General features: G+C 38.1%; 1 protein-coding gene and 1 long non-coding RNA gene across 4 annotated transcripts in view; one reads left to right on the forward strand and one right to left on the reverse strand.

Moving 5' to 3' along the window:
- The window catches only part of AGL (amylo-alpha-1,6-glucosidase and 4-alpha-glucanotransferase), a 97455-nt gene extending 80036 nt beyond the window's left edge, over positions 1 to 17419 (reverse strand). The window contains exon 1 of one of the 2 annotated variants that reach the window (XM_070367618.1): positions 17272 to 17419. The gene's annotated coding sequence lies outside the window, so the exon portion shown is untranslated. Of the gene's footprint in view, positions 1 to 17249 lie in introns of both variants that reach the window. The other variant, XM_070367619.1, reaches the window with a different exon arrangement.
- A 6-nt stretch (positions 17420 to 17425) lies between these two features.
- Positions 17426 to 23217, forward strand: LOC138987224 (uncharacterized). Of its 2 annotated transcripts, XR_011463660.1 has the most exons (4): positions 17426 to 17608; positions 20540 to 20763; positions 21510 to 21766; positions 21903 to 23217. It is a non-coding gene; the product is annotated as an uncharacterized lncRNA (long non-coding RNA). The 2 variants fall into 2 exon arrangements; XR_011463659.1 differs by having other exon boundaries at positions 17433 to 17608; positions 21510 to 23214.
- The last annotated feature ends 1828 nt before the right edge of the window (positions 23218 to 25045 follow it).

Consider the following 25045-nt stretch of genomic DNA (forward strand, 5'->3'; position numbering starts at 1 on the left):
ATATATTTTATTTAACTCAGTGTAACAAACATCATTTCAACACACAAACAATTGAAGTTATTAATAAAATATTTTAGATTATTTTTTCATACTAAGCCTGTTAAATATCAGGTATATTTTACGCTTACAGCATGTCTCAGTTCTGATAGTGACATTTCAGGTGCTTGCTCGCTTCATTTGTCAAGTGGCTACTGTGTGGAGAGTACAGAAGAAGCTGTCATTTAATGAGAGAGGAAACAAAGGGGAGGAAGGCGGAATTCAGAAGTTCAGTTGTAGACTGTCAACAGGCAAGTGAAGATGACTGTCCATTTGCTTGGATGACTGTCAAACATCCAAGTAGAAATATTTAATTACCATTTGTAGCTCTGGTCTCCAAAGTAGTAGTTTTCAAGTTGTGAGGTGTAACCCACTGAGGGTTGTAAAGTCAATGTATTGGTTGTAACCAACAATTTTTTAAAGTGAAATAAAGATCTAAATGCATTGCATCTAGTAAAAGTATTATTTCACAAAGGTTCTGTTTCTATTACGTGGGTTTTGATATACTGGGTCATATGTTCCTCCTGGGAGTCACAGTTAAAAACAAGTTTGAGAGGCACTGCTCTAGAATGTATGCTGTGTAAAATAATAATTCATGATTTGAAATGGTGCCTGAGTTTGAATTCCAGCTCTGCCACTAACCAGCTGTGAGGCTTTGGAAAATACTCAACTTCTTTGGGCTTTGGTCTTTCCAACTGTAAAGTAAGGATAAAAATAGTTGTAGTTTAGTCGCTAAGTTACATCTGACTCTTTTGCAACCCCATGGAAAGTAGCCTGCTAGGTTCCTCTGTCCATGAGATTTCCAAGGCAAGAATACTGAAGTGAGTTGCCATTTCCTTCCCTAGGGAATCTTCCTGGCCCAGGGATTGAACTCAGTATGCGTCGACACATGAAATTTTCTTTGCCACTGAGCCACCTGGGAAGCCCAAGGATAACTACTGTTAATTAAACAGGGACCTGACAACTGTGCCTAATACATACTGATTACTGTGTAAGTGCAAATATCAGAGCAAAGCGGGTCCTGGCCATATTGTGAAACACAGTCCACGTTCCTGCTTGTGTCTAGTCTCTCCTTTCCATACCCTGTTCTGCTTTTAGATTCTCCTATCACTGTTTTGTCACACTGCCCACCTGTTGATGTTTCTTGTCCAGGGTTCCAAAATTAGCCTTTCCTGCTGTCCTTCCTCCAACAAAACACTCACTTCAGTGTCCAATATTTCAACCAGGTAGAAGAAATAAAACCAATTGATGAAGTGAATTCCTTTAGTAGTGAATTTTTCTTACACAAAGGCTTGAATTTTAAAAGGTCTGTTAATCCAAACAATCTTAGTTTGAGAGATTTCATATAGTGAAGAGTGTTAAGTAATGAAAATATTATGACTGAATATGATGTTTCTGAGATTAAATTTCCAAGCCTCATGGTATCCTTTTTAAAAAGAAAGGTCACACGGCATGCTATTTGTGAAGTTCTTGGAATGCCAATGAATTTGCGTTCCAGGGCGACAGTGGTGCCAATGTGCAGCCTTCATTTTGGTGAACATTTGTCATGTGCTTGTCCTGAGCATAACTGCGATCTATATATACACAATAGCCTCATGTTGGAGTTGTTGGGAGAAGACTCTCCTTGAGGAACAACTGATGGATAATCTCAGTTGTTTGGCAGAGACTTTAGTGTTTTCTAACACACTGATTAATATTAATATACCTGGGGAGTGGGAGAAGGGCTGTGGTCAGAAGGGACTTTCTTCAGGTTTGTGTATGTGTGTATTTGCTGAAAGAAAAGGAGTTGTTTGAAGTGTTATTTATGGTTAGGTACCAACTCTGTGAGGTTCTGAATCTGAAGTGGAGGGGCTGCCTTATTTGGTTTTTATATTCATCAGTATTTTCTGCATACTTTATTTTGTAGCAATAATATATTAATATTATTAATAGTTGTATCTTGTAAAATTGGAACTGTGTTTTCAAAGTCCCTTTTCAGGTAAATAATTTATTCTGCATATTTTGAAATATCCAGATACAGCCAGTAAGGAAAAGAAGGGGAGGTAGCAAAGGAAGTAGAGAGATGTGGAAAAACAGATTTTTCAAAAAGGAAGTAGCACAACATCTTCTTTGGAGACAAACAGGCCTCGAATTAGTTTCAATCTCTCTGAATCATAGTTGATTCATATAGAAAGGAGAAAACAAGACCTTATTGATCGGGTTGGTATGAAGAATAGATGAAATAATGAAAGCATTTAAAGTGGCATTTAGCATTTCGCAAAAATTAGGCTTTTAATTTGGCTTTCCCTGGTGGCTTAGCAGTAAAGAACCTGCGTGTCAATGCAAGAGACATGGGTTCAACCTCTGGGTCGGGAAGATCCCTGGAGAAGGAAATGGCAACCCACTCCATTGTTCTTGCCTGGAGAATCCCAGGACAGAGGAGTCTGGTTGGCTACAGTCCATAGGGTCACAGAGTCAGACATGACTGAGTGAGTGAGCATACATGTGTGTGTAAGCATGAGGCTTTTAATAAGGATAGCCTTAAAAAAGAAGGGGTGATGACTTGTTGTCTTTGCTGGATCAAAGAGACAAATGACATCATCAGAAGGTCTCTTACTCTATGTAGTATAAAGGTGAAATCAAAGAGCAAAGTCAGAGCCAAGTTTTCAGTCTAAATTGTACAAAACAGAGGAAAAGTAGAGTCTAAGAATGAAGTAAGAATCAGTTGGTATATAATAAATATTTGTTGGAAAATTTATGGAGATGTACACATATAGAGGTAAATATAGTCGCATTTCTATTGAAACGAAAAACAAATGTTGGGCTCTTAGAGCTAACATAGGAAAAGTCACTTAAAAATTCCTAAGTATTGAGGAACTTTGTTCCTGAGACTGTGAACAAAGCTAGTGGAGGTGATGGAATTCCAGTTGAGCTATTTCAAATCCTGAAAGATGATGCTGTGAAACTGCTGCACTCAATATGCCAGCAAATTTGGAAAACTCAGCACTGGCCACAGGACTGGAAAAGGTCAGTTTTCATTCCAATCCCAAAGAAAGGCAAATGCCAAAGAATGCTCACACTACTGCACAATTGCACTCATCTCACACGCTAGTAAAGTAATGCTCAAAATTCTCCAAGCCAGGCTTCAGCAATACGTGAACTGTGAACTTCCAGATGTTCAAGCTGGTTTTAGAAAAGGCAGAGGAACCAGAGATCAAATTGCCAACATCCGCTGGATCATCGAAAAAGCAAGAGAGTTCCAGAAAAACATCTATTTCTGCTTTATTGACTATGCCAAAGCCTTTGACTGTGTGGATCACAATAAACTGTGGAAAATTCTGAAAGAGATGGGAATACCAGACCACCTGACCTGCCTCTTGAGAAACCTATATGCAGGTGAGGAAGCAACAGTTAGAACTGGACATGGAACAACAGACTGGTTCCAAATAGGAAAAGGAGTACATCAAGGCTGTATATTGTCACCCTGCTGATTTAACTTGTATGCAGAGTACATCATGAGAAACACTGGGCTGGAAGAAGCACAAGCTGGAATCAAGATTGCCGGGAGAAATATCAATAACCTCAGATATGCAGATGACACCACCCTTATGGCAGAAAGTGAAGAGGAACTAAAAAGCCTCTTGATGAAAGTGAAAGTGGAGAGTGAAAAAGTTGGCTTAAAGCTCAACATTCAGAAAACGAAGATCATGGCATCTGGTCCCATCACTTCATAGGAAATAGATGGGGAAACAGTGAAAACAGTGTCAGACTTTATTTTTGGGGGCTCCAAAATCACTGCAGGTGGTGATTGCAGCCATGAAAGACACTTACTCCTTGGAAGAAAAGTTATGACCAACCTAGATAGCATATTCAAAAGCAGAGACATTACTTTGCCAACAAAGGTCTGTCTAGTCAAGGCTATTGTTTTTCCAGTGGTCATGTATGGATGTGAGAGTTGGACTGTGAAGAAAGCTGAGCACCAAAGAATTGATGCTTTTAAACTGTGGTGTTGGAGAAGACTCTTGAGAGTCCCTTGGACTGCAAGGAGATCCAACCAGTCCATTCTGAAGGAGAACAGCCCTGGGATTTCTTTGGAAGGAATGATGCTAAAGCTGAAGCTCCAGTACTTTGACCACCTCATGCGAAGAGTTGACTCATTGGAAAAGACTCTGATGCTGGGAGGGATTGGGGGCAGGAGGAGAAGGGGTCGACAGAGGATGAGATGGCTGGATGGCATCACTGACTCTATGGCTGTGAGTCTGAGTGAACTCCGGGAGTTGGTGATGGACAGGGAGGCCTGGTGTGCTGCGATTCATGGGTCGCAAAGAGTTGGACACGACTGAGCGACTGAATTGAACTGAGAAGAACTTAGAACATTTTTCTATCTCAAAAATGCCTATAGTCTTGCTGCAAAATCCTATTTTGAACTTTCCTTTGTATTCATTCTGTAATGGTCCAAGACCTCTATTGAGGCAGATGTCTTAGACTGAATAGAGAAAATCTTGTATGTTGCAAAAACAAATGAGAAAACTGCATTGATACCTTTAAAAATATTATCCCTATTACATTGTGCTCTGCATTGCCTGGTGTAGTGCCTGGCACTTAAAGGCATTCAATAAATGTCTACAGGAATGAAAGAAAGATAGAAGGAATGAATAACTAAATATGCTAGAATATCTATACTTTTATTTCTGGTTTAATGAATAATTCATTTAGGCTAACTTCATCTTAAATCTTCTTTCCGTTATTTCTTTTTTTTTGCTCTTGTGTAGGTAGTTGAATATTTGATTGAACAAGGCTTACAGAACTAACATACTGAGATACATTTATTGGTTTTTTCCCCTCTTTTATTTTTATTATTGTAAAATACACATAGCATACAATTTACCATCTTAATCATTTTAAAGTATACAGTTCAATGGTATTAAGAACATTCATATTATTGTACAATTATCACCACTGTCTCTCCAGAACTCTTCTCATCTTGAAAAGGCTGAAACTCTATATATTCATTGAATGATAAACTCCCCATTTCTCCCCTCCTTCCAACTCCTGGCAAGCATCATTCTGACTTTCTGATTTTGATTACTCTAGATACCTTATATCGGAGAGGGCAGTGGCACCCCACTCCAGTAGTTTTGCCTGGAAAATCCCATGGACGGAGGAGCCTGGTAGGCTGCAGTCCATGGGGTCGCTGGAGTCACACATGACTGAACGACTTCACTTTCACTTTTCGCTTTCATGCGTTGGAGAAGGAAATTGCAACCCACTCCAGTGTTCTTGCCTGGAGAATCCCAGGGACGGGAAGCCTGGTGGGCTGCTGTCTGTGGGTCGCACAGAGTTGTACACGACTGAGGCGACTTAGCAGCAGCAGATACGTTATATAAGTACAATCGTATAGTATCTCTCTTTTTGTGTTGGTCTTATTTCATTTAATATAATGTCCTCAGGGCTTATCTATGTTGTAGCTTATGTCAGAATCTCCTTCCTTTTTAAGGCTGAATAATATTCCATTGTATGTATATACAGTTTATTTATTCATCTGTCAGTGAACACTTGGGTTGCTTCCTCATTTTAGTGTGAATAATGCTGAGAACATGGCTGTACTAATATCTCTTCAAGACCCTGCTTTTTAATTCTTTTGTGTGTACCAGAAGTGGAATTGTTGGATCATATGGTAAGTCTGTTTTTCAGTTTTTGAGAAACTGTCATACTGTTTTCCATAGCAGCTTTACCATTTTACATTCTCATGAACAGTGCACAAGGGTTCTAGTTTGTTTGTATCATGTTTTTTTTTTTGCACACTTATTGTTATTGATAACAGTGATCCTAAAGGGTTTGAGGTACATCATCATTCTGATTTGGGTTTGCATTTCCTTAATAGTAGTGATGTTGAGCATCTTTGCATGTGCTTATTGACCATTTGTGTGTTGTATTTGGAGAATTGTCTGTTTTTGTCAATCTTTGAATTGAATTGTTTCTCTTGTCATGATCTCTATACTTTCTAGCTAGTAATCCCTTATCACATATAGATATGCAAATATTTTCTCCCATTCATGGGTTGCCTTTTTACTCTATTAATTGTGTTCTTTGATGCACAGGAGTTTTTAATTTTCATGAGGTGCAATTCATCTATTTTTAAATTTTATCACCTGTGCCTTTTTGTTTTATCCATGAAATCTTGCCAAATCCAATATCATGAACTTTATGCCCTATATTTTCTTCTAAGAGTTTTGTAGTTCTATAGTTATATAAATATTTATGTGACATAGTTTTACATTTAAGTCTTTGGTCCACTTTGAATTAATGCATATTCATTAGTTATCAGTCTAACTTCATTCTTTTGGATAGGAATATCTAGTTTTCCCCCCACCATTAGTTGAAAAGACTGTCCTTTTCCCACTGAATGTTCTTGTCATCCTTGTCAAAAAATATTTTGGCCATATGTGTGAATATATGTTTCTGTGCTCCATATTCTAGTCTATTGATCTATACATTTGTCTTTATTTCTTTACCATACTATTTTGATTATTGTAGCTTTGTAGTAAGTTTTAAAGTCAGGAAGTGTGAGTCCTCCAATTTTGTTCTTCTTTTTCAAATTGATTTGACATTTGGGGTCAAATATTTGGGGTCTCTTGACATCCCCATATGAATTTTACGATAAATTTTTGTATTTCTAAAAAAAAAAAGTCATTGGGATTTGATAGAGATTGCATTATATCTGTGTATTACTTTGATACAATATTTAACCTCCCAATCCATGAACATGGGATATCTTTCTGTTTACTTATGTCTTCTTTAATTCTTTAGCAATGTATTGTAGTTTTCATTGCACAAATCTTTTATTTCCTTGGTTAAGTTAATTACTAATTATTTATTCTTTTTGATGGTATTGTAAATGGAATTGTTTTTATAATTTTTTCAGATGTTTATTGTTAGTGTATAGAGATGCAACTTATTTTTGTATTGACTTTTATCCTGCTACTTTGCTGAATTTGCTTAGTTGTAATAGTTTTTTTCTTTTTTTTTGTAGAATCTTTAAAGTTTTCTAGTATAAGATTATAACATCTGTGAACAGAGATAATTTTATTTCTTTCTTTTCTGTTTGGATACCATTTACTTATTTATTTGTTTATTTATTTAACCTACCTAAGTGCTCTAGTGAGGACTAGTACTATATTGAATGTAAGTGATGAAAGTGGGCATCTTTGCCTTATTCTTGATTTTAGAGGAAAAGCTTCAGTCTTTCATCACTGAGTATGATTTTGCTACAAATTTTTCATACATGACTTTTATTTGTTGAAGCAGTTTTTGTCTATTCCTAGTTTGTTGAATTTTTGAACAAAAGGATGTTGAATTTTGTCAAATGCTTTTTTCCTGCACCAATTGAGATGATCCTTTATTTCTTTTTAAGGATATGCATCTCCTTTTCCCTTTTGGAGTGTCACAGGAAAGGTTGCTGGGCTTGAATTTGCTATATCTCATGGCAGTATAATAAGCCTATGGCTAGTATATATAGTATGGTGCGAACAATGCTGCATTTACTATCTTTTCAAAAGTATTATTATTACTATTATTAATTTTGTTTAAGTTTTAAATCTTTCTCAGTTATGAATTGGAGTTGATTGGACAGCTGATTTCATGGGTCTTTTGCCCAACTCAAATGGTGGAAAACAGACTTCTCAAAACAAAGCTTCCAAAATGGAAGAATGCATAAGATATCCTGACAATAGCAGTCATAGATCCATTTCTCCTACAGAGAGTGAGTTCTTGAGGGGAGAAAATGTAAACATACCTAGAACTGGAGGTTGTTGTATAATAAACAACCTTAATATATAATGTTTGTATAATAAATCCTTAATAAAACATCTTGGAGGGTATATACATACTGTTTGTATAATAAACAAAGACTTAATACAACATCTTGGAGGGCATCAAAGAACCACAGTGTTTCCCTTGCTCTTTCTCCCCTCTCCTTTCCCCAAGAGACTGCATGAAACTCAGTAACTTTCATAGTGTTGATTTATTTTGAAATATAAAATTAAAGTATCCAAGTTGTGCAAACAGTGCAAAACTGAGCAATCATGCATTTTAATTTGACTCAGCATTGTTGAATTGAAATATTTAGACTTTGGGATTAAGAGAAGATTGCAGTTTTCCTAAAAATCCATCTCACTATTCATTACTTTCTCATTTTAAGCTTATAGACACACACATTATTTAATTCTCAAGAGTTAAGTTGATAGGCTGTCTGAAGGTAGATGTAAAAACTGTAATATGAAACCAGAACTGGAGAACAGAGGTACTTTGACTAACTTTTCAATGTAGGTTTTATGTTATAGAAAGCATCACATAGTACATTGTATGAAAATAAAATTAGATGAAGAATAATCTATGAGTGATACCTGCTTTATAGATTCTCAATTTGATGACCAATCATCAGTATAAAAATGGCAACCCACTGCAGTATTGCCTGGGAAATCCCATGGACAGAGGAGCCTGGCTGGCTACAGTTGATGGGGTCACAAGAGTCGGACATGACGTAGCGACTAAACCACCACCACCATAACCTAATTTACCAGAACACTTAACCAAAGTATTTCACTGATGATCAAGTAAATTCTGAGGAAAGGTCAGTGGTATAACTACAAAGGCCAATCTATTTTAATTTCCTAAGGTTTAAAAAAAGCCCTCTTCTCAATTTACAGTGACTGAGGGAGTAATTTTCCTGCTTACACAGTGATAAATGGTTTGTACATCGTGAATGCAACATAGTGGATAATCAGCAAAACTTTAAATTAAATTAATCAACACTTTGTAAAGTTCTTTCCATGAACATAGGTAACATATCCTATCAAGGCAAATGATTCTTTGCCTTGCTATTGCTTCTTTGATTATGGAAAAATACTAATAAGCTTTCACTTTTTTTTTTTTTTTTTAATGTTTTACTGGAAAGAATTTAGGTAGAGATTTAAGCATAGTAAACTTTATAACATATATGTGTATGACTGGGTCCTTTCACTGTTCTCCTGAAACCATTACGACATTGTTAATCAGCTATATCCCAGTATAAAAGAAAAAGTTAAAAAATATGAGAATCACTGTTGTGCACCAAGAATTAATATAGCGTTGTAAATCAATTATACTCTGAAAACAAACAAGCAAATTCATAGGGAAAAAGATTGGATTTGTGGTTACCAGAGAGGGGTGGAGAGGGTGTTGGGAGAGGGAAGAAAGTTAAGAGAGTAAATCCTAAGAGATCTCATCATGGCGAAGATTGTTTTTCTTTTGCATCTATATAGAATGACAGATGCACACTAAACTTAATTGGGGTTATTATTTCATGATGCATGCAAATCAAATCATTATGTTGCACAACTTAAACTTATACAGTGCTTTATGTTATATCTCAATAAAACTGGAAGAAAAATGGATAATAAAATGTAACTGCCTTAGGTTTGAAAATAAATATATAAAAGTGTGTGTGTGTGTGGGCTTTGTCGCTCAGTCATATCTGACTCTTTGTGACCCCATGAACTGTAGCCTGCCAGCCTCCTTTGTCCATGGGGATTCTCCTGGGAAGAATGCTGGAGTGGTTGCCATGCCCTCCTCCAGGGGATCTTTGCCCTCCTCCAGGGGATCTTCCCAACCCAGGGATTGAACCCAGGTGTCCTGCATTGCGTGTGGATTCTTTACTGTCTGAGCCACCAGGGAAGCCCAAGAATACTGGAGTGGGTAGCCTGTCTCTTCTCCAGAGGATCTTCCTGACTCAGAGATCGAACCTAGGTCTCCTGTATTGCAGGCAGTTTCTTGACCAGCTGAGCTAACAGGGAAGACCACAATATTTTTAGATGTTCAAGCTGGACTTAGAAAAGGCAGACGAACCAGCGATCAAATTGCCAACATTCGTTGGATCATCGAAAAAGCAAGAGAGTTCCAGAAAAACATCTACTTCTCCTTTATTGACTACGCCAAAGCCTTCGACTGTGTGGATCACCACAAACTGTAGAAAATTCTTCAAGAGATGGGAATACCAGACAACCTGACCTGCCTCCTGAGAAATCTGTATGCAGGTCAAGAAGCAACAGTTAGAACTGCATGGAACAACAGACTGGTTCCAAATCAGGAAAGGAGTCCATCAAGGCTGTATATTGTCACCCTGCTTATTTAACATATAGGGAGGGTACATCATGAGAAATGCCAGGCTGGATGAAGCACAAGCTGGAATCAAGATTGCTGAGAAAAATATCAATAACCTCAGATATGTAGATGACACCACCCTTATGGCAGGAATCGAAGAAGAACTAATGAGCCTTTTGATGAAAGTGAAAGCCAAAAGTTGGCTTAAAACTCAACATTCAGAAAACTGAGATCATGGCATCTGGTCCCATCACTTCATGGCAAATAGATGGCAAAACAATGGAAACAGTGACAAACTTTATTTTTTGGGGCTCCAAAATCACTGCAGATGGTGATTGCAGCCATGAAATTAAAAGATGCTTGCTCCTTGGAAGAAAAGCTATGACCAACCTAGACAGCATATTAAAAAAGCCGAGACATTACTTTGCCAACAAAGTATGGTTGGCATAGTCAAAGCTATGGTTTTTCCAGTAGTCATGGATGAATGTGACAGTTGGACTATAAAGAAAGCTGAGTGCTGAGGAATTGATGCTTTTGAACTGTGGTGATAGAGAAGACTCTCAAGAGTCCCTTGGACTGCAAGGAGATCCAAGCAGTCCATCCTAAAGAAAATCAGTCCTGAATATTCATTGGAAGGACTGATGCTGAAGCTCCAATACTGTGGCCACCTGATGCAAAGAACTGACTCATTGGAAAAGACCCTGATGCTGGGAAAGATTGAAGGCGAGAGGAGAAGGGGACGATAGAGGATGAGATGGTTGGATGGCATCACCAACTCAATGGACATGAGTTTGAGTAAACTCCAGGAGTTGGCGATGGACAGGGAGGCCTGGCATGCTGCCATCCATGGGGTTGCAGAGTTGGACGTGACTGAGTGACTGAACTGACTGAACTGAAACATATTCCAGGCATTCTCATTAGCAGGGCTCAATCTACTGTTCAAATGTCTTAGTCCTCCTTGCTGGACAAAACTCAGGTGGGCAGTGACAGCTTAGAAGGCATGTGCTTTACCTGAGAGCTGAGTGAACTACTGTGCTCACATTTAAGCCTGTGAAGTTTCCATGTAAAATGGGTGCCACTGCCTTTTATAGTAATTCCCATGTGTATTTCCATGGAATGCTGACAGTGAGTACATAGTGCTTTATCAGTAATTCTGGGATTATCTGAAAAATAGCATAGTATTCTTATGACAGGTTTATGTTAATAAGTTTGATTAGCATAAAGCAAAAATAATTCAATAACTCATATAAAGTTAACAGATTCTTGTTTTCTGATGTGACTAATTTTCTGGTCTTGTGAAGGTCTATACATTTCTGTGCCTGAATGACAACATAGAAAGCTTCTATTTGGGTTCCCAGGATGTTAGATTAAGCTGGGTGTCATCAATGTGACACTTTGCTATTTTCAAAGTGTGATCCAGGGACCAATTGCATTGGCATCACTTGGGAGCTTATTAGAAAAGCAGAATCTCAGGCCTAATGCTAGGCCTATTAATTAGAGTTCATTTTGTCAAGATCTCTTGGTGATATGTAAGCACATTCAAGTTTAAGAAGTACTAGTTGTGCTTTTGTGGCTCAAGGTCATGCCTTTCCTAAACTTCTGCTTTTAGGACCCTCTATTTTCTGCTCTTCTAGAATCTGTAGGCCATCAGCTAGCCATTTCATTCGGATGTTTTAAAAATTCCCAAACCTGTGACTTTGTGTGCCCTAAGCTGTCTTTTCTTTATTTTGTCGGAGAAGGGAAACTTTTCTTTCTTTGCACTCCCCATATTTTTCATCTCTTTTTACTTGATGATTTTTGTTTTTGGAGAAAAACAAAGAGCATCACTTCTAGCTTCCAGGGGACATGTTCTGTCTCTGATCAACCTGAAAACTTTTTCTCATGGCATCTCTCAATAACATCAAGGTACTGAGATTTTGTTTACTGCTGAATTCAATCAGAAAGATGAGTTGCCACTAATTTCAATATTGCATAGTTTTATGTAACTTTATTTTATTTTATTTTTTTTTTTACGTTTTGGGCCATCACTAAGTGGAACTGCAGTCTTAGGCCCTGAGATGCAGTTTTCTTTACATCTGTCCATGATGCCTGTGGACTCCCACCTCCGACCCAAAGAAACCAAGTCCTCCCGAGAGCTCATTTATGTAACTTTAGAGTAAAATAAAATAAAACCACCAAAAGGACTACTTGATAACTTACTGTGCTGTGTTCAACTTTTTAACTTTTCATATTATAGACATACTGGGCCTCAGAAATGTCATATTTATCAACAAAAGCTATACTTTCTGTGTCTTAGTAATAAACATTCTATTATTTTGTTCTAGAACTCTAAACCAATTAAGGGAAAATATTGGACATTTTCTGCTATTGTTCTCTTAACCTTTGTTTTCTTTTTATCCATCTTTGTTATAAAAGGAAAAAGCCCTCATGCTACATGTTGCCATTATGAAATTTAGGTATTTATGTGTATGTTATTTTTGTATATGTATCAGAAATCACATTTAGAAATATTCTCTCTAAATTACCCTTAAACATTTTTAGTGGTAAAGTGCTGGGAACATTATGGTTTGTTTCATGAGACCTCTCTTCATTTTGAAACCATATCCTCTCTTTCTTCCTTTTCTCTAAAAACCACCCAGGGTGAAGAAATAAAGTAAGAGAAGTCCGCTAAAATATGTGTACAAGCTGTTGTAAATGTCATTTGTTGAATAATGTATAGAATTTCATGGCATAAGGGGCAGGATTCTCTGAAAGTAACCGCAAGAACTCATTCTTGGTTACTGAACCCCTGGACTACCTGGATCCAGGAATAACCCTTTACCCAGTGGGAAAAGTCACACTTGAACTCAGCTTCCTGTAAGACTGATGAAATTGTTTTAGTCTCTTGCAGGAACTACAGCTTTCTATGGTTTCTACTGTCCTCAGGTGCTGGGCAGCTGTTTTCACAGTTACTTCCTCTAAGCAGATGACATGCAATCCAGATTGCCTGACATTTAAGTTGTGTGCATATCTCTTCCCATTATGGTTGCTGTCGTGCTTGCCCTGAGAAATGAGAGCAACAGGGCAGTGGGGACTCTGCCCTGGAGTACTGGACCGAGTGTCCATGAGATGGCCAAGGGCCCTTTGTACATCTTCATGGGGAAAATGGGAAAATCAAAGGACTTGTGACTTTTCTTATTGTTGACCCCTTAAGTTTCCTCAATAAAGCTTGTTCTTAAGTATGATCGTGTAAAATTCGCCCAGAGTTCTGGTGAACCTCAGGGGACCTATCTTACATAGCTCATTTACTGGTGATAATCAATCACCAGTTTGTTCTGCATTCTCTGCTTTGGGAGAGTTCCCTGGGACCTATCTTACATAGTTCATTTACTGGTGATAATAAATGACCAGTTGTTCTGCATAGCCTGCTTTGGGAGAGTTTCCTGGTGGCTTAGATGGAAAAGAATCTGCCTGCAATGTGGGAGACCTGGGTTCCATCCCTGGATTGGGAAGATACCCTGGAGAAGGAAATGGTTACCCACTCTAGTATTCTAGCCTGGATAACAGCAACAATAACACAACTAAAATAAAACATCCTTCCCTGGTGGCTCAGTAAAGAATCTGTCTGCAATGCAGGAGACCACCTGCAGTGCAGGAGACCTGGGTTTGATCCCTGGGAAATACCATGGATGGAGGAGCCTGGTGGGCTACAGTCCATTGGGTCATAAAAATTGGACACGACTTAGCGACTAAACCATCACAGAGAAAGCAGAAGCCCTTAAAAGAACTCCATCACCTGTCCCATTTTCTGTCCATACTATTCTAGTTTCCTTCTGTTACAGTATAGGGGCAATTATTTTTCCTAAGGCTAACAACTCCTCTGGTGCTTTTATTTTACCCATTCCCACCTTCTAAGTTACTTGAAGTTATTAATTATCTTTTATCTTAATATTCAAGGCTTCCCTGGTGGCTCAGCTGGTAAAGAATCCACCTGCAATGCGGGAGACCTAGGTTCAATCCCTGGGTTGAGAAGATCCCCTGGATAAGGGAAAGGCTACCCACTCCAGTATTCTGGCCTGGAGAATCCCATGGACTATACAGTCCATGAGGTTGCAAATAGACACGACTGAGAGACTTTCACTTTCACTTTCTTTAGTTAGAGCTTTTGAAAACAGGATCAAGTTTCTCCCAATGAAGAGAAAAAGAAAGAGGAAAGGAGGGAGAGAGAAGAAATTTTTTGGTTAATTTCTTCACTCCCTTCTAGATTCTGCCCCTATTTCCTCTGTTCAAATTTTTGAAAAATTGTTTCTACGTACTGTTTCTATTTCTTTCCCCCTGGCCATTTCTAAATCTTTTCCAATCCAACTTCTGCCTACATTGCTCTATCTTCAGTACTTATTAACCATGGCACCATTGGCATGTTAGGCCAATATTTTGTTTGCAATACCGTCCTACACATTTTAGGATGTTTAGCAGCATCTCTGGTCTTTATTCACTAGATGCCAGTAACAGCCCTCTCTGCAGCTGTAACAGCCAAAAATGTCCTCAGACATTACCAAATGACCCCTGTGAAGCAAAATTGAGAATCATTGCTCTATTCCCATGGCTCCTGTTGAGTTACCAATGACTTTCATGATATTAAATCTCGTTTTTTATCTGACTGATAGCTCAGTAGAATCTGACATTGTTAGCCTCTCCTGTCATATTTTTCTCTTGCCTCTATTGACAAAAGTCTCTTGATTTTCCTTTTACCTCTCAGATTGTTCTTTTTTTTCTTTCTTATTTCCTTTTGTTCTCTCTTTCACTCTTTCTTTCCTTCTCTCTCCCTCTCATTTCTCTTCCAAAGCTCTTCTTTTTCTCTTTAAAATATTTTAGGTTCATCCCCTGTCAATTGACAATTAAATGTTGATGAAAGTGAAAGTGGAGAGTGAAAAATTTGGCTTAAAGCTCAACATTCAGAAAACGAAGATCATGGCATCTGGTCCCATCACTTTATGGGAAATAGATGGGGAAACAGTGTCAGAATTTATTTTTTTGGGCTCCAAAATCACTGCAGATGGTGACTGCAGCCATGAAACTAAAAGACACTTACTCCTTGGAAGAAAAGTTATGACCAACCTAGATAGCATATTGAAAAGCAGAGACATTCCTTTGCCAACAAAGGTCTGTCTAGTCAAGGCTATGGTTTTTCTAGTGGTCATGTATGGATGTGAGAGTTGGACTGTGAAGAAAGCTGAGCACCAAAGAATTGATGCTTTTGAGCTGTGGTTTTGGAGAAGACTCTTGAGAGTCCCATGGACTGCAAGGAGATCCAACCAGTCCATCCTAAAGAAAATCAGCCCTGGGATTTCTTTGGAAGGAATGATGCTAAAGCAGAAACTCCAATACTTTGGCCACCTCATGCGAAGAGTTGACTCATTGGAAAAGATTCTGATGCTGGGAGGGATTGAGGGCAGGAGGAGAAGGGGGAGGCAGAGGATGAGATGGCTGGATGGCATCACCGACTCGATGGGCGTGGGTTTGGTTGAATTCCGGGAGTTGGTGATAGACAGGGAAGCCTGGCGTGCTGCGATTCACGGGGTCGCAAAGAGTCAGACACGACTGAGTGACTGAACTGAATTGAACTTGTCTTCTTACTCTGCTGTTTTTCTGGGGACTCTCATCCCCATCCAGAGTTTTAATTTTCTCCTTTAGACTTCTGCTTCAAGTTATGATGAATAGGCTTCAGTGTGGTTAACACATCAATCCTCCCACCACCAGAAATAACAAAAATCTGGACATAATAGTTTACCCATAGCTTGTGAGTCTTTATCTGTACATGATACCCTTCTCTTTTAGGGGAAAAAAATCTGCTTCTGGCTCTATCTTTTGAAGTAGAAAATTAGTTCTTAGAATAATACAAAGCAGACTTCTTCAGGGAGCCTTCCTTGATTTTCCTGGCCATCTCCAACTCCCCATTATGGAGGCCCTTATTAGCCTCTGTATATCTCTTTATTAATGCATAATATAGCAGCAATTTTACATTTACTTGTGTGATTAGTGAGGCCATTGAGTAGAGTATTTAAAATCAAGGATTTAAAAATAAATACAAAGAAAGTGTTTTTGAGCCAAGACTGCCTGGCTTGGAATCTTGGGTCTTAAATTCTTGGTGCCTCAATTTCCTTAACATGGGAATAGTAATACAACCTATTTTCAGAGTTGTTATGGGCCTTAAATGATTTATATAGTGCTTAGAACATGGCTTGGAGCATAGTAAGCACTGTCACCTGTAATTTTTGGAATTTAGTTTTCATCTGTCTCTCCTACATTTTGCTCATGATTTTGTCCTCAGTGTCAACACAGTTCATGAGACATTGCAGGCATGCAGTAACTGTCAGAGTCACGTATAAATAAAAGTGTTTGGACAAAAGAAATGCTATATACATGGGAAGCAGATTTGTATAAGTGAAAAAGTAGAGAGTCTGCACTGTGTTTTTAAAAATGATTCTATTTAAATAGTCATTCACTGTTTCTATTTGTACAACCTATGCAAGAAGGGAAATAGGTAATTATTTTTAATTCTAGGAGAATTCAAACAATATTTTATGCTGGATGAGTTCATTATAACAGAATCAGTCAAGTCAGAGACTTTCAGTTAAAATATTACTCAAATATTTCGTAAGTGAAGAATATAGTCAAATTCAAATTTCTGTATTAAATACATAAGAAGTAGACATAATTCTTCATAACAAACCATGAAAATAAACATTTTAGTCTCAGAGCTTAAGGATTATACAGCAAAGAATCATTTTAGGTTTTAAAATAGCACACATATCTTGTAAACAACATGTTAAGGACTCGAGTTTTTGATGACAAGGTACCAAATAAATATAAATCTGACAAGCAAACATGGCTGGCAAGCATGCATATGAAATTATTTCTTTGGTTTAGAGGTTGCTGGATTCTTTGACTCATTATGAATTATTGGACATTAATAGTTGAGAAGTACCTGTGCCACATGAGCAGCAATAATTCAATGCAAACAAATCTAAACTTGAGATATTCCTAAAGTAGTATATTGTCATTTGTATTAGCTCAGGCTGTTATAACAAATTACTACAGATTGTGTGGCTTACACAACAGAAATGTATTTCTCACAGTTCTGGAGGCCGGGAAGTCTAAGATCAAGGTGCCGACTGGTTTTATTCCTGGTGAGGGCTCTTTCCTTTGTTTGCAGACAGTTATCTTCTCACTGTGTCATCACATGGTGGAGGCAGAGAGCTCTGGGGTCTCTTCCTCTTCTTATAAGAGCACCAGCCCTATCAGATTAGAGCTCTACCCTTATGCCCTCATTTAACCTTTATCACTCCTCACAGGGTCTGTCTCTAAATACAGTCACACTGGGTGCTGAGCCTTCAACATATGAATTTTTGGGAGAACACCAACATCCAATTCATAACACCATTAAAAAGGAGGAGAAAATATTTTTATTGGGGTGAGTATACCAAAAACTTTCAGAAGAGGCTTTTAAGATTGGTTTTAAAATGATCTGGACTTGCAGAGACGGGGAGGAAAATTATGCCATGATCTGAATAGTGTATGTGGAAAGCAGACGGGATGTAGGATCTATGTAGGGCTAATGAGGATTTCAGAATATAGTCAAATTCTGATTGGTTTCATAGTATGTGAGGAGAAAATGAGTGAATTTCAGGTCATTGAGAAATTTGAATGATGAGTTATGGAGTTTGTACTGTATTGCGTGAGCAGCAGGAACCCACAGTTTTAAAAAAGGACTGTTAAGATCCGATTCTTAGATTAATCAAAGAAGATTAATCTAATAGAAATGTCAAGGGGCTGAAATTGGCAGTTTAGTACTTGTTAGGAAGTTATATTAATAGTCAGGAAAGAGGTAATGAGAGCCTGAGCTATAATAGTGGTAGCAGGTATTTACTCATGAGTCAAACACTGACCTTTCTCATAATACTCTAATGGAAAACATACAAATAAACTAGTAATTACAATATAATAGGATAAAAGCTGGACTAAGATTCAACTGACTAAAAATATATAACAGTAACATTAAACTTGTATATGCCTATAATATATACTCAATATTTACAAAGCAAAAGTGGATAAAACTATAGGGAAAAACTGATAAATCTACAATCACAATGGAATATTTCAACATGTATCACAAAATTGATGATAGGTTAAGCAGATAAAATATTAGAAAAGATACAGAAGATTTGAATAATGGAAGTAATTATATCGATGTTGGCTCAAATCAGAGAACAATATATTCAGCAATTAGAGAATTTATATAAATGCTGTTTCTCCTTTTCCCTTTCTCAAATTCTCTTTTATAGTCACTATTTCCCAACTTTTCAAAAGAAATACCTCTTATTCATCCCAAATCTTCCAGGATGCATCACTCGGGATAAACAATCTTGAGAGGAACAGTCAGAGTATTGGTATTAGAGAAGGCTCTTAGAAACCTTTCATAGGCCATTGCCTTTTCCTGTCTTGTATGAATGTCTAGTAAGGGTGAGGCATGGCATTAGTAAAGGAGTAGTTTCACCCTTTAGGGGATGTTCCAAATTCAGTAGCATGGGACAGTTGCAGTGATGAACTGTGGTTGTTTGACTACCTTACTCTTTCATACTCTCATTATTACCAAATAATGAGTTACTCATGAGGGAGTCATAGCAGAGCAACACACTCACTGGGGTAGGGGAGAAAGCGGGGCAGGGAGGACCTGGTGGAGCTGGCCCTGGTGCTGAGCCCCCACGCCATAGCTATAGCCTGGCCAGTCAAAGGAGTGGAGACTCTTAAGTCTTGCCCTGGTAAGAAGCACCTCCTAAGAAAGAAACTGGGAGAAAATGATAGATGTGGCTTAACCAATAACTGCCAATAATGATGAAACAAAAAGTAGCTCTTCTAAACTATCAGTAATAAAATGTATCAACTATATTGAGGAAAACACACTTGATTATCTATTTTCCCATGGAAAATGATATCAAAATGAATTGTCATTTGAAGAGATGATTAAAAGTATTGAGCCAATAAGTGTAGAAAAATTGTTAAAGAGATATGAATTAATATTGTTATTCTTATATTTTCTAAGTTACATGATGTTTATGGAATTTATCCTTTTAAAATGTATAATTTGTCATAATTTTATTCTAATATTATTTAAGTATTTACTTTTCCACCTAATTTTTTAAATTTATAATGTATTCTTTTCACAAAGAGGTCTGGATCTCATATAAGCTTTAGACCAACAAAACCTGAATCCATCCCTAGACTTGATACATTTTCTATTTCTCTTCCTATTTGTCTTTCTGTTTTTCCCACCATTCTTTTTCATGCTCTTAAAAAAGTAGGACCTAAACTAATATATAAGGAATGTAAAATAAAATATTTTAAAAAATCACCTGTGATACCGTACCTAAACTTCAGAAAACCAGTTTTATTAAATCAAGTTCTCCTTCTCTGATGTTAAGTTATTCTAATTATCAGATATAAAATATATTAATATATCATAAATTTTACTAACAAAACTCATTCTCATCTACTTGAGTTTAAAAATAAGATTTTTTTTTTAGTGCTATAAATAAAAGTGAAAAACCAGAATAGCTAAATACTGACTCATTCTAGTCATGAAGGTAATATTAATCCAAGGATAAATTAACTTTTAAACATATTAAAAAATATTAGTCAACTTAAAAAATTCATGAATGATACATTCTTTTTCAAATTTCTTTTACATGTATACAGGCAAAATGTTTGGAGACAACTGAGCTAGACAAATAACTGTGGAAGACTGTATAAATCAATCATGCAACTCTTTTAAGGGAGCTGCCATCTATTTTTAACTGTCCTGTTGGCAGATTTCAGCAGACAGCTGCATTAGATGGATGGAGGCTGCCTGAGGGTGTGAAGAATATTGCGTTGGCCCACTTATCTCCAGTTGTAAAACCTTTAAAAACCCTAATATTTAAAAATAAGTAATTGAGGCTAAACATTTTTAAAGTTTGGGGTGGAAATAGCTCCCATTAGTGCCATAGAACAGAACGTGGGAACCTACAGGCCTATAATAGCAGGAGTTCTGGCCCATTTCCCTCAAGGCCCTCCTTTTATTTGTCCAGAAATCCTTGTGTTCTTCTTATCAGTACTTAGGAACAGGTGAGAGTGAGGCTGGAATTGATCCAGACCACCTTTTTGGCTCTCTTGTTGATGGATGACTCTAATGGAGGTGCTTGTTTTTAGTTCAGAATTTTTTCCTGCATAACAGGCTTTGCTTTAGGGCTGCCTAGGACCTGGAGCACCAGCAGTAGCTGATTTATGAGGGTATTCTTATAGAAAAGGAGTCTATTCAAACTGATCATAACTCCAGAATCTTTGTTCTTTTCATTTCTTCCCGCAGTCATTTTCCCTGGGGCTGAATCTATTAGATCTACACAGGAGAGCATTGAGAGAGCTAATTGGAAAGATTGCTAAGCTTGCTGCAAGAAGCCAGAGAGGGGCATTTTATTTCTCACTTGGATGCTGGCTGAGCCGCAGAACATGTAGGTCTCCCCTGGAGCTGTCATGGAAGTATGGTGATGAAATTACTAGGAGAACTTGGCTTGTACCCTCTGGGACTTGGAGGTAAACATGAATATAGAGACTGGTGCCTATTTCTAGTCTAGAGATTTCTGAGGGAGTCTCTATGGATTAGCCCATGTTTGTGGGGCTTGAGGAGACTGTAGTAGAGTATACATAAATAAAGAAGGAGACAATCCCTTATCATATCCATTTGAAGAGGACCTGGAAGTTCTTGAGACTTCTAAGAAAAACGTTATGAGACAAAAAGGAAAACAAGAGTTGCCATGTAGGAAGATAAATTTGTCCTAGTCTACCTCAGTGGGGGATAATACCAAGAATTTCCTGGTGTCTACTGCCACCATGTGGGTACTTACATTTACTGAATTCAAATGTGAGTATTTCCCTCTTTAGGCTAATCCTAAACCAAAGTACAAATAACTCTAAGTGTGTTTTAGTGCTCTTCAGCCTTAGATTGGCTCCTAAGTCCCCTCAAGCTCCTCTGCGCTCTCAGACTCACAAGGAGGTTCCATCACTAAGTACTCTTCTCTTCTGTAGCACTCTGTTAAAATAGTACTAAAACCATGTTGCTGAGACCTCAGTGACTTTGAGCTCTGAAATCAGTTTGAGGCAGAGAAACTCCAAAATGGTCCCCACTTACCTGTTTCCTTTTATTCATGCCCCATGTCACCATTTTACCGTTATCGTGGGTGGGACCTGTGTCTAGCTTCTAACTGACAGATTATGGCAGAGGCGATTGGGTGTCACTTTCATAATTAAATTACATAACGCTGTAATTTCCGTATTGCTAGCAGAGTACCCTGACTGCCTCTGGACTTGAGTGCATGAAGCAAACATCCGTGTCTGGGAGACCCAGTGAAAATGAACTTTAGGGCAACTACTGGCTGTCAGCAGGCAAGAAACGGAGGCCCCCAGCAGGACAGAGATCGCTGACTCCTGCTAGCAAGCATATGAAGCTGGGAGCAGATCCCTCTCCAGTTGAGCTTTCAGATGAGATGCTGGAAACCTTGATTGAAGCTTCATGAGAGACCCCGAAGCAGAGGACCTGGTGAGCTATACCCAGGTTGTGCGAGATGGTACATGTGTGTTGTTGTTAGCCACTAAATGTGTGCTAATTTGTTATACACAATAGGTAACGAATATGCAGTTTTGTGGTTTTGCTTACATCACTCCCCTCTTCACAGGACTGCAGTGTAAGTCCCTGGAGATTGTTCTCGGAAATAAATATAACTGACAATCACCACTCTGTGCTCAGAATTGTCCTTCTCCTTCCACCAAAGGTCTGTTACCTGATCAGCTTTGTTGTGCTTGATTTCTCTGGGAAAAGTTCTCTCTCAGGTGACCTTAGCTCCTCACACAAAGGGAGCTTTGTGGGGCCTGCCTATGTGGTTCCCCAGATAAGCCTGAATACTCTTAAATCCAGCAATGGTGCAGCTTGGCCTAAAGCTAAGAGCTCACAATATGTCAGATAATTTGTCAATTTCCAGATGCATTATACCAAGGGTCCCCAACCCCCCAGGGCCACAGATCAGTACTTCAGAGCAGTGAGCAGTGGATGAGCAAGAGAAGTTTCATCTGTATCTACAGCTACTCTAGTTGCAGGAAAACAAGCTCAGGACTCCCACTGATTCTCCATTATGGTGAGTTGTATAATTATTTCATTATATATCACAAAGTAATAGTAAAAGAAGTAAAGTGCAAAATAAATGTAATGCGCTTGGGATTGTCCTAAAACCATCCCACCCCACCAACTCGTCAGTGGAAAAATTGCCTTCCATAAATCCAGTCCCTGGTGCCAAAAGTTTAGGGACTGCTGCATTGACACTACTGTAGCTATAGTTATTAGATTGACATTAAACTTTATTCTTCATTTAAAAAATGTTGCATGCCCTGTGAAATACTTGACTATAAGTAGAAATATAATTCAAAAAAAGACACATGTACTCCAGTGGTCATTTCAGTACTATTTACAATAGCCAGGACATGGAAACAACCTAAATGACCATCAACAGAGGAATGGATAAAGAGGAGGTGGTGCATAGTAAATATGATGGAATATTACTTAACCATAAAAAAGAATGAAATAATGCCACTTGTAGCAACATAGATGGATCTGGAGATGATCATACTAAGAGAGGTAAGTCAGACAGAGAAAGACAGGTATCATATGACATCACTTTTATGTGGAACCTGGAAAGATGAGACAAATGAAATTATTTACAAACCAGAAACAGACTCACAGACTTTGAAAGGAAACTAATGGTTACCAAAGCAAAATGGTTGGGGAGAGGGATAAATTCAGAGTTTGAGATTAACATATATACATAACTAAATATAAAATAAATAATCAAGAAGGACCTAGTGTATAGCACAGGGAACTCTCCTCAATATTCTGTAATAACCTATATGAGAAAAGAATCTGAAAAAGAATGAAAATATGTATATGTATAATTGAATAACTTTGCTGTACGTCTGAAACTAACAAAATTGTAAATCAATTATACACCAACATAAAATAAAAATTAAATTTAAAAAAGGAAGACTATTGGATTTCTTGGATTTGACCAGACAGGAAGATAGAACTGTTTCCTGTGAATGTGTGCCACTCTCCAAGAAGAGGGACAAATGATTTAGAGATTCTCAGGGCCTCTACCTCAGTCTCAACAAGGCAGATAGCCTCTGGCCTCCAAATGCAGCCTGAGGATTAGGAGTGCCCTCTGGAGCTATGAGACTGGGACCACCCTGCAGAGTCTTGGAGGCATGACTCACCCTCTCAAATCTCCCCCTTCCCTTTCTTCCCCCAACTACCCTCACCAGCAGAGCTACAAAAGGAAGTGGGTAAGGCAGAGCATTGAACCAAAAAGGATTATTCCTGAACTTTAAGATCTGAGGGAAATTCACCTTGCTAGATTTTGAATTTGCTTGGGATTTACCATCTTTTCCTTTTTTCCTGTTTCTCCCTTTTGGAATGCTAGTATCTATCCTATGCCTGGCCTGGCATATTTTGGAAGCTTGCCTGATTTGGAAACTTGCCTGGTTCCACAGGTTCACAGCTGGAGAGGAGTTATGCCTCAGGATACTTGGAGACTCATACTTACTTGATTTAGATGTTATTTAGATGGCACTTTGGACTTTAAAGTTCTTGCTGGAATGAGTTAGACTTTGGGGCTGTTAGGATGGAATGAATGTATATTGCCTATGAGAAGGATATGAATTTTGAAGAGCCAGGAGTGGAATCTTTGTGTCCCATCAAATTCATATGTTGACGCCCTAACCCTCAGTGTGATGGTATTTGGAAATAGAGACTTTGGGAGATAATTAGGGTTAGATTAAGTCATAAGGGTGGGGCCCTAAGAATGAGATTAGTGGCTTTACAAGAAGAGGAAGTGAGAGACTTGCTCTTTCACAGCAAGGGAAGGCCAGGTGAGGACATAGAAACAAAATGGTAGTCTCAAGTCAGGAAGAAGGCTGTAATCAGGAGCCAAATTAGCTGGTACCTTCATCTTAGACTTCTCAGTCTCCAGAACTGTGAGAAATACATGTCTATGTATTATTTAAGCCATAGAGTTGACTCATTGGAAAAGACTCTGATGCTGGGAGGGATTGGGGGCAGGAGGAGAAGGGAACGACAGAGAATGAGATGTCTGGATGGTATCACTGACTCAGTGGAAGTGAGTTTGAGTGAACTCTGGGAGATGGTGATGGACAGGGAGGCCTGGCGTGCTGCAATTCATGGGGTCGCAAAGAGTCAGACACAACTGAGCGAATGAACTGAACTGAACTGAGTCTATGGTATTAATGTTTTTATGCAGAGCAGACTAATATAAAGAGTACAGGGAACACTTACATTATATTGCAATAGGGAGCATAAAAAATTAGAATAGACAGGAGAAATGAAACCAAGGAAAATTTTGTCAAAATGGGAGAAATACATGTTTGTGTGCCAGTGGAAATGAACTTGAGAGTGAATCAAGCCCCTCTCTGAGTAGATGTACTAATTCTAGGCACAGTGGAAAATAAGACTGATGATCTCTGCTGTCTTGACATTTACATTTTAATTGAAACATGATGTGTATGTGTGTGTGTGTGTGTGTGTAAGGAAGACAATGAACAATTAAACAAACAAAAAAACACCAAATGAGTTCGTATCTGAGTAATGTGAATAATACTCACAAATCAGGCTATGTGATTCCAATAAATGGAATGAGTAAGAGACTGGATGATACTAAGGATACTGTGTGGAGTGCATTTACTTCTTTATACTATAAGAAACAAAGAAGATTCTAAGAAACCCCAAGGCAAAACAGTGAAACATTAAACACTATGG

This window comes from Bos mutus, chromosome 3, assembly GCF_027580195.1.
Source record: "Bos mutus isolate GX-2022 chromosome 3, NWIPB_WYAK_1.1, whole genome shotgun sequence".
NCBI lineage: Eukaryota > Metazoa > Chordata > Mammalia > Artiodactyla > Bovidae > Bos > Bos mutus.